We start from the raw sequence: 12648 nt of genomic DNA, 5'->3' as shown, positions 1-12648 counted from the left end.
GAAGCAAAAAACCAAGCATTGACCACATCAGTAAGTGTCTGACCCATGACGGGCCAAAGTTTCTGATACAATATACCCGATATTCCATCTTGTCCGGGTGATTTTCCTGGCTTTGCAGTAAATGTTGTCAACTTTACTTCTTCAAGGGTAAAGGGCGCCGTCAAAGACATATTATCATCATCTGTTATGACGTTAGGAATAACTTCAAAAATAAAATTCTCAACATCCAGTCCTCGTGATTCACCAAAAAGTTTTAAATAATGATCATAAAATACTTTTTGAATTGCAAAAACATTCTTGCAGGGATCTCCATCCGGAGTAAGAACCGTCTTGATCAGGCGGCGCTTGCCACGCCGGTTTTCTTGCAAAACGTGAGTAAGAGAACATTGTTCAGTAACATCAAATATAAGAGCCTTACTCCTAATTTTTACACCTTGAACTTGAATCCTATGAAAATCTAAGAGTTTTGCTTTATATTTTTTAACCAGGGGAACAATGTTCTGTCGGAAAGAGCATCTCGTTGAGCCTCTAATAAACATCCGTAATAAAAATTATACAATTTCAGGCGATCACGAGAGCGTTCACCAGAGTACCATTTACAGAAGCGTATTAGGTTAGGTTACAATAGGTAGTCCACCATATGAGGATATTTGGATACCGTTTTGCTTGCTGTCTCCAATAGTTCCATTTACTCTTAAACAATGTAAGAAATCCCTCATCTGTTAATAGTGTTTCATTCATATGATAGTAACCACATCCACGCACAATTTTATCACATGGAATCTTAACTTTCATCACTAAAGACAGATGATCACTAAAACAAACAGGATAACGGTATATATCAAAAAGCTGAGATTTAAGAGATTCCGTCAAATAGAATCTATCGATTCTCGATGCACTATTCTGGCGAATCAGGGTGTACCCCAACAGATCACTGTTCCTTAGTTGCCACGCATCATACAAGGGATAATGAGAGATGAGTTCATCAAGAGAAGCACAATAATTAAACCCTGGGTCCATATCTGCTCTATTCAATACGCAATTTATATCACCCCCCAAAATGACCTTGTCTGAGGCACAACTAAACGATGTCGCAACATCAGTCGCAAAAAATGTGTTGCGCGCACCACGATTATGACTTCCAGATGGGAAATACACATTGATCATAGTCATACCAAACAAATCACTTCGTATAATTCTACCACTGGGGTGACATTGTACATTCGTAAACGGTAACCCATCTTTAACAAAAATCGCAGTACCAAGACGATTATACGTTGAATTGTTATAAACGTGATATGAATCATGTACATTCACCACTTCCGGACCAACCTCTTGCAGAAAAGCCACCTCAATTTCAGATTTCAACAAAAAATCAGACAGAGCATGATACTGTGTGGGTAAAGACATTCCATTTAGATTAATACTAGCAATGGTAAGAACAATTGCCATGAAAAGGTAGGGAAGGAGACAGACTTGATAGTACATGATGAGATGACGTAGATACGAAGTGGGAGGACTGACTTGGAAACACACTAAGAAACATATCATGTCACACACAAAAGAATCACTAGGTGACAGTGACACCAGAAAGTGGAGACTCTACAGATCCAGAAGCACTGTCTTCTACCGAAGTTGTTGCAACAAGCTGCAATTGTTTGGAAACATTAGCACTAGTTATCCTGTACAAAGCATCACTAGCTGGTTTATCAGGTTTTCTAGCAGATGAAGAAACTACCGTCTTTCACTGTTTTCCGTCTCTTCCTATCTTGAGAACTACTTTGCGAGGGAACTGAGGCTAAAACGAAGGTATGATTATAAGATGAAATGGATTTCTCACTCTCAGATGGACCACTGTCAATAGCAATAGGAACATCTGCCACATCACTTATATCGTCAGAAACACAGTCAGCAGCGTCAGCAATAGAAACCGCTGGAGGTATCGAGTCGGATACACTAATTATAACTGGAGATGAAACAGAACCTATTGCGGGAGGCAAAGAAACCTCGACAGGTAGCTGATTATCCGAAGTATGCTCAAGTACTGAATTAGATCTGCATTCAGAAGTAGCCGAAGCTACCGATGGAACATTAGCAGTGTCAGCATTCACTATCTCCGCACAAGAAGATGACACCACTTTATCACTGTCACTAGTTAAGGGGGAAAATCCTTGTCACAAAAAGACGAAGGTAATGAAACAACAGGTTGTACACTCGTAACTGAATTAAGTGTCCGGACTAGGTTAACTTCGGTTGAAGATTGCACTATAGGTTTAGAGTTTACATTACGTCTATCACATTGGTCATATCGATGTTGAGGGCTATTATAAGCAAAAGAGGTACGTTCCTCACCGAAATAAAATACTAAGTATCGTTGACCTTGGATTTCAATAGACGATGGAATTGCCTTATCTAACTGTATGTACACCAGTTTCCGCCCAGTACGCACTCGGTATCGATGACTACTATCATAAAACTCGTCCTTGATATTTTTGACGCTACCATATGGTGTCAACACTTTTAGTATTTCTTCATCGTCCAATTCACTTGGCACTAAAGATAATTTAACTAAAATAACAGGCTTATATGTAACTTCCACACTCACTTCATACACTCCATTTTCATCAGTATATCGTAATCCAGTACTATTATCTCGAATTATCCGTTCACACAAAAGCTGGGATATTAACTTAACGAACACACAACGTCGGTAATTGTCTATTTCAATACTCACAACTTGGTCATTGCTTAACTTGAAATTGTCAAATATGAATTCATGTATTGTATAAGTAATTGGGCGAGTAGGCACATTACCAAAGTTTACACGCAAAGTAATAACTCGTTTCACTACCATTTAGACGATCAGAAGAATTCTAACTTGAAGTATGAAGGTATGCCGTATAAAAAAGCAACAGCGCATTCCGCAGTCTGCTCGCCACCGCTGCTACAACACCACTGAGCCACTAGACCAGCGGGGAGGACACCGCTCACCCCCTGTGTCGTTAGGGATTACGACCACTGTATTGCCAGCTATCACTTCTGTGGGTTGTATGTTTCTTCTTTGCTGGAAAAGGTAAACCTACATTCTATGTAATACATGAGGTATTTAGACCTACATTCTCTTCATATAATGTAATAAAAGAGTCATGCTGGGAATAAAAAAAGAGCATTCCTTGGCAAAACGGAAACTATTGGCATCAGAAATATTTATCTACAAGGCATGGGCAGTAGTATATTTCAGAATAGTTACTGTTTAGTTCAGTAAACGAAGAAAGGGGTATAAAAAAGCAAATATGTCGCGTCAACGACATCGACCAGAGTTGGCAGAGGCGGAAGCAGATGTGTAGTAATATAACAGCTTGGTTAAATTGATAATTCCTTCTTTATCCTGTAGTAGATTGTATCACAACTTTACGGTAGAGCAGAGAAAGACTTACTAACTCTATCATATAGTAAGCTTTAGTAACACGATCATATAGACACAAATGGATGTAACTGTGAGTACTACAACTTGGATTTAACGAAAGCCGTTTAGATATTCAGTGATTTGTAGGGTTGTATAAGACACAAAAAGATAAGACTCAATACAATTCTTCATACCTCAGCTTCCAGTAGCTAGATACATGCAATTTCTGGTTAGATACTGAAACTGCTGTCGGATTTTAATACATGACGTATTGCAGGATACAAAATGCTTTGTATTACTTGTTTGTTTGCAGACAGCTACTAGCTTAGTGTTCTGAAAGGTTGTGTATAAACTAGGGATAGCCAATTCCGGAATTATTACTTTCCGGACTCCTGAAGGTAAAACCGAACAAATTCCGGAATTCGGAAAATTCCAATTTTGCAATAATTCCGGAATTCGGAAAAATCCGGAATATAGAAATTTCTGATTTCGTTAACATTCCGGAATTCCGAACAATCCGGATTTTTTCGAAATCCGGAGCTTTTCTCAATTCCGGAATTTTTCTGAATTAGGGAGTTTAACTGAATTCCATAATTTTCCGAAATCCGGAAAGTGAAAGTTCCGCTTCCAAAAAATGAATTTATTTTGATTAATATGAATCGTGGCGGAAGTAAGTCTTTGACCAAGTAATGGCGACTGCCTTGAAAGAAATGGAGAGTATGAGAATTCAATCTGTGATATTTGTAGTTTCGTGTGGAGAAAAAAAACAAACATGTGAAGCAACGATTTAAGAACAACTCAAGTTATTAATGTAAACTTTGCCGACATCACAAAAGAAATAAGAAAGACATTTTGAATCGAAGAAATATAACATAATAATAATAATAATTATTATTATTATTATTATTATTTTTGATCGGTCATGTGCGGAAAGTGAGAATTAAATCAATCACATGTGTAGTCAAGGTAAGGAGAAAAGCCTAAACTGAATAAGACATTGAAGCGGGTCACAAGCTGGGAATAAGAATAGTGCATGGTGTAAATAAAGGACGAAACCGAAAGAGAAATCCAGAAACAGCAGGTAAACGGAGAAAAAAGAGTAGAAATTGTTGAAGTGGAAACATAAAATACAAATACGAATAGGGATGACCATGAGTCGAGCCAAAATTCGACTCGACTCGAGTTCAATTCTAGTCGAATCAAAGGTAATTTTCTTGAGTTGTGTTCCGAGCCAAGTCGCTGTTTTCGAGGTCGAGTTTCGAGTTCAGTCGAGTTTGATAATGGCTCGCTTGCTCGTTCAGCTCGTTTTAACTCGTTTTGAAATAATGGCCTGATTAGACTGGAAAGCGAAAGCCATGAGAAATGTAAGCAGTAATGTGGAATATTTTTAGTATTGCTTACGACAGGGGTGCATCTGGTCTCGTAATTTTAGTGCATCTCGTGGGGCAATTTTAGTGTATCTTTTCACGTCTAGATAACGAGAAGACAAGAGTTTTTTTTATTATTATTACGAGACAGCCTCAAATGCCGTAATCACCAATATAAGTATATACTGTAGTTCTTAAAATCAAGGCTGAGACCTGCAGGGTCGAATTCTTGAGCCCAAGCAGAAGACCAACCCGGGTAGTGAAATCAACCGGCTCGGTTCGTATCAACTGAGCGAACAGCTCGAGTCGGCCCGGTTGGGATGTCTGCTCGGCCCAATTGAGCCGATGACCTGAACAGGCTCAGTTGGAACGAGCCATCGACCCATCTCAATTGAGCCGATGGCTCGAGCTTTCTGGGTTGGGATGGGTCACCTACTCGGCTCATGTGAACCGGTTCGAGCCAACTAAGTTTAAACTAGTCCATCGGCACGGTTCGACTCAGCTCAACTAAGGTGATGGGTCAAATCGGCTCGGTTGGACGAGCTGTTGGCTCGGCTCACTTCTCGGTTCGGTTCGATAGTGAATGAGCTGTAAGCCGAGCCGCTCGAGCCGTTGAGAAGCTAAAACCGGTCTCAGCTGTTTTGAATATGTTTGGATGAAGCCTATAACTTTTAACAATTTTTTGCTCGAGCCCGAATACTTGCCCCTTCGGAACTTAAACCCAGAACGTGACCGATGTCCTTGCCTCCTGAAGACTTCCAGACGACCGAGATCGACAGTCAATTAGCTTTTACTATTCAGATACAAACCGCATATCTTTTAAAGATTATACACGGTGTTGATATAATAATAATAATAATAATAATAATAATAATAATAATAATAATAATAATAATAATAATAATAATAATAATAATAATAATAATAATAATAAATGGCATTAAAAGTTTTAAACTTGCTCTAAAATTTGGCAAAACTTACTTAAAAGTAGAGATTTCGGGGAAAGGGTTCCGTACCTTCAAGACACACCTCTGCAACTACCAACATTTTAAACTAGAGCGTTCCATTGAAGTTTCATGTAGAAAGTATTCTACTGTACGTTTTAAGGAAAATAACTAATAAATATAACTGAATATCACGCAACAGTAAGGCATATAATAAACTAATTTTTAGAATATGCAGAGGTAAATATAAAAGCTTTGCTACAAAATACCTACACAGAGCATAATTCAATGAGCTCTGAAATACAATGTAACGAAATAGCCTATGAGATTCAGTCTACAGAACAATTGTTACTTAAAGAATGGACATACACTATTTCGAGAATCGAGACAAGACGGGAAATGTTTACGATACTTTTCGTCTCGTCTCGATTCTCATCTCCAAAGAGAGACGAAAATTTTGAGTTAGCCTTGTCCCGTCTCGAATGTAAAATGTTAATTCTCATGTTATTTTATTTGTTTTAGAAACGAGATAAGAAATTCCTCTTCTCGTGAGCAACATTAAACCAAACCGAAATATTCCTTAAAAACGTCACGTTTCTGCTTGTAATGGTATGACCCAGGGTGCGAAATCCCGGGGGGACAGGAGGGATTTCCCCACCACCAAAAATTTTATACTTGCGTTTCCCCCCACCAAAATATGTGGGGGGGGACACCTTAATATGAAAATATAAGTAGGTCTATAATCAAAATTTTCAAACAAACGATAAATTTGAATGCATGCCTGTTTTTCAAAAACGTAGTTTAGTTGTAAAGGTATCAAGTGTTTAACTTTGTCGGCTGTTTCGTTGTGACGAGATGGGGACCTTTATTCTCTAGCGTACCAGTTGCGTGCAAAATTGGTAAAATTTCTTAAATAGTTGACGAATCTACAAACACGTTTGCGGATCAGCACTTGCTTTTATATGTAACATATGTGGACGAAGAAAATAACCATTGTTGTTGTTTTTATAAATTAGTGCCTGTAGAAAATGCCGATGCAAAATTCCTTGAAGAGAAAATTATTCAAGCGTTTTCCGAAAATGGCATATTTTTAATCTTAAAGAAAAGCTTGTTAGATTTGGTTCGGACGGGGATGTAGTGTTTACTGGGAGAAACAAGGTGTGCTGCCCAAATTCGAAGAAATGTCGACCAGTGCCTAATTAGCGTACACTACATGGCACATCGAATGGATCTTGTATCTGAAAGAGTTTTTGATGTTGTGAATGCTGTTCACAACTTTGAATATTTGTTAGACGAACTTCATACAGCTGCAAAACTTAAAAGTATCGCGACAGTCACAGATGCCGCAGGACTGCTAAAAATCAAAAGATTGTTTCACATACGTTGGATTTCAAATGAGGAGCATGTATCATTTGCAGTCTTTACATATTTTTCTTGTATAATGCAATTCCTACTTTTGGAGTATGAAAATGCTGACCATTGCAACAGATAGTTTTAAACTGAGTGGTATTAAAAAATGGAGAAAAAGAACATTCCATTGCTCGTTTTTCTTCTGGATATTGCGTCCATTCTGTCTAATATTACTAAAACGATGCAAAAGGAACCAGTTTCGTACAATGAAATAGAGCAAGAATTGAATCTTTAATCAAAGCGCTGAGAGAAATGCGTATGAAAGATGATGTCTACCAAAGTCTTTGTATTAATGCACTGCAGACAAGCGTCTGATACAGGGAGTGATGATAGTGAGTTTGATTAAATAAGGGGGCAGGTAATCCAGGGTTTAGTAGAAGTGGAAAGGAAGTTTCCTTCTAATGATGTCCTAAAGTGCTTTTCAGTGTTTGAAAATAAAGATCGTAATAACATGAGTGGTTTATATGGTAATGTAGACGTATATAAAGAAGCTCAATTGCTTGGATTAAATCCTGATACTGCAGTGTTAGAATGGCTTGGTTTGATTTAGTTTAACGTCCCACGTTTATGCCTGCTAGGCTAAAGGAGACGTGGGCCTACTGATTAATATGGGATCCGACCACTTTGGTCGTTCAACTGTACACCACCGGGAATCGAACCAGGGACCACGTTAACCAAAGCGTGCTAGCCACTAGACCAAACGGGGGTTCTACAGTGTCAGAATGGAGAGAGTACAAGTCAAGTTCTAAGTCGGTAAATGATTTTCAAGTTCTTAAAGACTTAACGCGAAAAATTCGTTCTGGGCAATTAAACTGCTGCCTGTGAACGTGGATTCAGTGTTGATCATATTAAAAGTTCCGAAAGAAACCGTATGTTGGCGAGTACCTTTCAATCTTTACTAACAATTAAACTCAGTGGATCTCCTTTAAAATTATGGGATGCTGTTACTGCTGCTCATACGTGGGCTTCTTCTGGCCATCACATGTTCAACTCTCGTTACACACGGAAAGAAAGTGAAGTTTAATCTTACATTTTTTTCTCTAAGGTAAGATACGTTATTGCAAACTATATTTTAGGTCTATAAATACAGTAACACAATCATTCATTACTCGTATTATTGTGGCTCTCTCCGCTGGTCTACTGGCTAGCATTCGCGCACCATCTTCGGTGCATGGGGTCCCGGGTTCGATTCCCGGTGGAAGCGCCTTACAAAAATTTGAACGATTACCGTGGTTCGGATTCCACATTAAACTGTAAGTCCACATCTCATAGCTTCGCTGCTGAAAGGGACACTAAATTTAAATAAGCAAAGCAATCGTATTGTTATATTTGTGCTTTCATTTTCTAAGGTTTAACGTCCTACGCATATTCAGTAAAACTAAGGAAGACGGTCATGATGAAATAGATAATAATGGTGGATTAAGATAGTGGAAGGAGGCAGGAGGATCCCGAGAAAATCCACACACAATTGTTTGTATACCACAAGCAGAATTTGGCGCGAGCTCGGATCCAGCCAGGGATTCCACGCACCTGAGGTGAGCGCTCAACCACTGAGGCAGCATGGCTTTTTGTTGTCTATCAAGTATTTGTATTAAAATCATATCTGTTATTTATAATAATATATTCTTGCTAATAATACAATATAAATACATAGTATTATTTAGACTTACATAAGTGACCGGATATCTGAGCGATCAAACTGAAATACTAAATACTTAGCGAAGAAACGGGAATTTCATAAATAATAAAAACTATGCTCTGGCTCTACTGCTCATGAGGATCTATGGCTGGCCAGGTGAAGCGCTTGAAGTTAGTATTTCTAATGCTTGGTTAGGACATCGGTTCTCAGGGACTATTATTTCTGATTTATAGATCTCTACCGCTAATTTCCTGAATGCAGTCTTCAATATGATGGTAAACACAAAGGTACTATGCTCCCGCGGGACTCTAACCCTGGACTATATGCACCGAAGTGTATATTAAATTCAGTAGATGTTATCAATTTTGGTTAAATGAATAAATAACATTAAAGTATTTTAAATAATAATGTTGACTAGTTTGAACATTAATTGTTATTATTATTACTACTACTACTACTACTAATAATAATAATAATAATCCATTAAAATTTCAACTTTTTGGAGGCTCCACGAAGCATTAGTGTGGATCGTTGAACTTGTTCTCCCCCACCATTTTCAAATGATTTCGCACCCTGGTATGACCTGAGCGATAATTAGCTCCTAGCTTTTAATCTTCTACGAGAATATAATAATTATTATTATTCCTGAAGATTTGATAGTTCAAGTATTGAAACATCCGAGTATTCAAATATCTGAATATAATAAAACATATGTCATCGCCGATCAATCGCCATCAAAAATCCTAAAGAAAGAAAAAAAATTGCAACATGCATTTGCAAACGCACCTTGACCACTGAACCGCGATCTCTGCGCACTAAAAGATTCGTCTTTAGTCTGGTTACGTTAGGTTTCTTTGTCTCCGCTTGCAAACTTGTGTTATATTTCTTCGATTCAAAATGTCTTTCGTGTTTCTTTTATGATGTTGGCAAAGTTTACATTAATAACTTGAGTTGTTCTTAAATCGTTGGTTCACATGTTTGTTTTTTTCTCCACACGAAACTACAAATATGACAAACTGAAATTCTCATACTCTACATTTCTTTCAAAGCAGTCGCCATTACCTGGTCAAAGACTCATTTCCGCCACGATTCCAATTAACCAAAATAAATTCATATTTCGGAAGCGGAACTTTCACTTTTCGGATTTCGGAAAATTATGAAATTAAGTTAAACTCCGTAATATAAAGAATTCCGGAACTCGGGAAGAATCCGGAATTTAGAAAATTCCGGAATTGAGAAAATTCCGGATTTTTCCGAATTCCGGAACGTTAACGAAATCAGAAATTTCTAAATTCTGGATTTTTCCAAATTCCGGAATTATTCCAAAATCGGAATTTTCCGAATTTCGGAATTTGTCCGGTTTTACATTCGAAAAGTAATAATTCCGGAATTGGATATCCCTAGTTTATACACAACCTTTCAGAACACTAAGCTAGTAGCTGTCTACAAGCAAACAAGTAATACAAAGCATTTTGTATCCTGCAATACGTCATGTATTAAAATCCGACAGCAGTTTAGTATCTAACCAGAAATTGCATGTATCTAGCTACTGGAAGCTCAGGTATGAAGAATTGTATTGTGTCTTATCTTTCTGTGTCTTATACAACCCTACAAACCACTGAATATCTAAACGGCTTTCGTTAAATCCAAGTTGTAGTACTCACAGTTACATCCATTTGTGTCTATATGATCGTGTTACAAAAGCTTACTATATGATAGAGTTAGTAAGTCTTTCTCTGCTCTCCCGTACGTAATGAGGTCATGAATTGTACTAAAACGTCGTATTTCGCGCGCAACGTTGACATTTCATTTTCTTTCAGTTCACCTGTCCATAGTGTGGATTTAAGGTAAAACGAATTTAATTTGGCCCAGTGTTCTTAGTCGCCACCGCAGCGATCGCCACGGAAAATTAAAAGTACGTTGTTCAGGAACTTGGTTGCGAAGATAAATGCCGACAGTGAACATATTTGGATAGATAAACTTATCATATATTATTTATTAGCTAATTAATTCAAAACTAAAACCATAAACATACAATTACCATTAAAATAATATATGACTGAATTTTATGTAATTTTATATTGTCTTCGATTATTCATGAACATAATAAAACATAAAACACAAGATTAATATCATGTCCAACAAGGTAAGTATTGTAGTAAGTAGCAGGTAAGTGAGATATTAACAGTCTTCTTGTAGCCTTTCAATTTTTTTCACATCGAACAGCAGTTTAGAATTATAATGTTATAACACACAGAGAGTAAAACTCGTAGTATATATCAATTGTTTTAGAATTTAGACAGTTACTTAGGAATAATAGCTAACTTGTAAAATAATGTAGTCATTAGCATCAGTAGTTTATATATATATATATATATATATATATATATATATATATATATATATATATATATGACTAAGTAGGACAGATTGTGGGCTTATTGCACGCAGTAGCTCGGTCTGTGATTCATATAATATTCGTATAATTATGTAAAATTAGTAATATATAATACGTCCTGTTGCATATATATTCGTAGTCACATTTATTAATAGTTTCATCTTTTCAGTTATCCCATCGTCGGCACGGTATAGCTGTTTAACCACGACATGTAAGTATAATTTATTTATTTAATTACCATTTATATACTTTCCTTCTTCATATTATATTCTATTATTCCACTTTTAACAAAGCATTTATTACTATCAACTATATTTTATATATCTTATCTTTGCCGTACTTATTTATATATATGTATCTATTCCTTTATTTATTTATTTATTTATTTATTTATTTATATATCGTCGTATCCTTCTATTAATCGAATTTCTTAATATTGTATTACAGGTTAACGCAGCTAACTCCAACGATACGCTGATGTAAGAATGGGACTACTGAAAAACAGAATGCAAAAGTCAACAGAAACGTGCATAACAAGCAGCCATATCGATTGTTAACGCTATAATGCATATTTAGACTTGAATTCTTACGTGCATATTACCATAGTTAAGCAACTGAAATTAGTTAAATTTGTATGCCACAATCTTTGTCAGTGCCATCAGTTTAACAGCAGATTATACTAAACAACATTTCAAAATGTAAGTAACTATTATAGTTGAACAAGGTATTCAGTCACAATAAATTTTGCTGATATGTCGATCGAGATGAGTATATATATATATAATTTATGTCATTTTATGAGTGGATAGCAGATTAAGGAAGGAAATGAAGAGTCCACTCCCCGAACCGGTGACTCCTTTAACGATACATCATTCTTGTTATCATCATCTCACTAGATATATAAATAAGAATGAGTAGCATTTACAATACCTTGAAGTCGATTTTACATTATAAATCTGTCTAATCTTTAGCCCTCTGAATATACATATACAATCGTAGATAGTCTTAATGGCAAAATAAATCTAAATTCCTCAGAAGTTTTGATTAAATTCTTACGTTGACTTGTTTTAAATTCAGTATATAGATGATTTATATTTTCCATGCTATATTATTTTTTCTTTTTCTTCTTATGTCGCAATTTCTTTCCATAGCGCCATTTGCCTTTGCAGTTCATGAAATCTTAATAAATAATGAAAAAATATTGAAATAATAACATAAACATTGAATAAATTGAATAAAATGAAGAACTAACATTTTAGTAAGACAAAATTATATTTTAGAAAATTTTAGTTGTAGTGTAGGCAATGACGGATCACTACAACTTTGCCCGCCGTCGCAAATAAAATTTTATTATGCAATAAAATTTTATCACTGAATATATAACGGTAAGTATCTATAAGTCCATATCATCATCAGTCTCAGTATTTGGTACTTCATCATTAAAAAGATTGTTCACTTCATTAATAGTAAGATGCTGCGAAGAT

The sequence above is a fragment of the Thermobia domestica genome, chromosome 2 (genome assembly GCF_964235325.1).
Source record: "Thermobia domestica chromosome 2, izTheDome1.hap1.1, whole genome shotgun sequence".
In the NCBI taxonomy this organism is placed as follows: domain Eukaryota; kingdom Metazoa; phylum Arthropoda; class Insecta; order Zygentoma; family Lepismatidae; genus Thermobia; species Thermobia domestica.
This window is presented reverse-complemented; position numbering follows the sequence as displayed.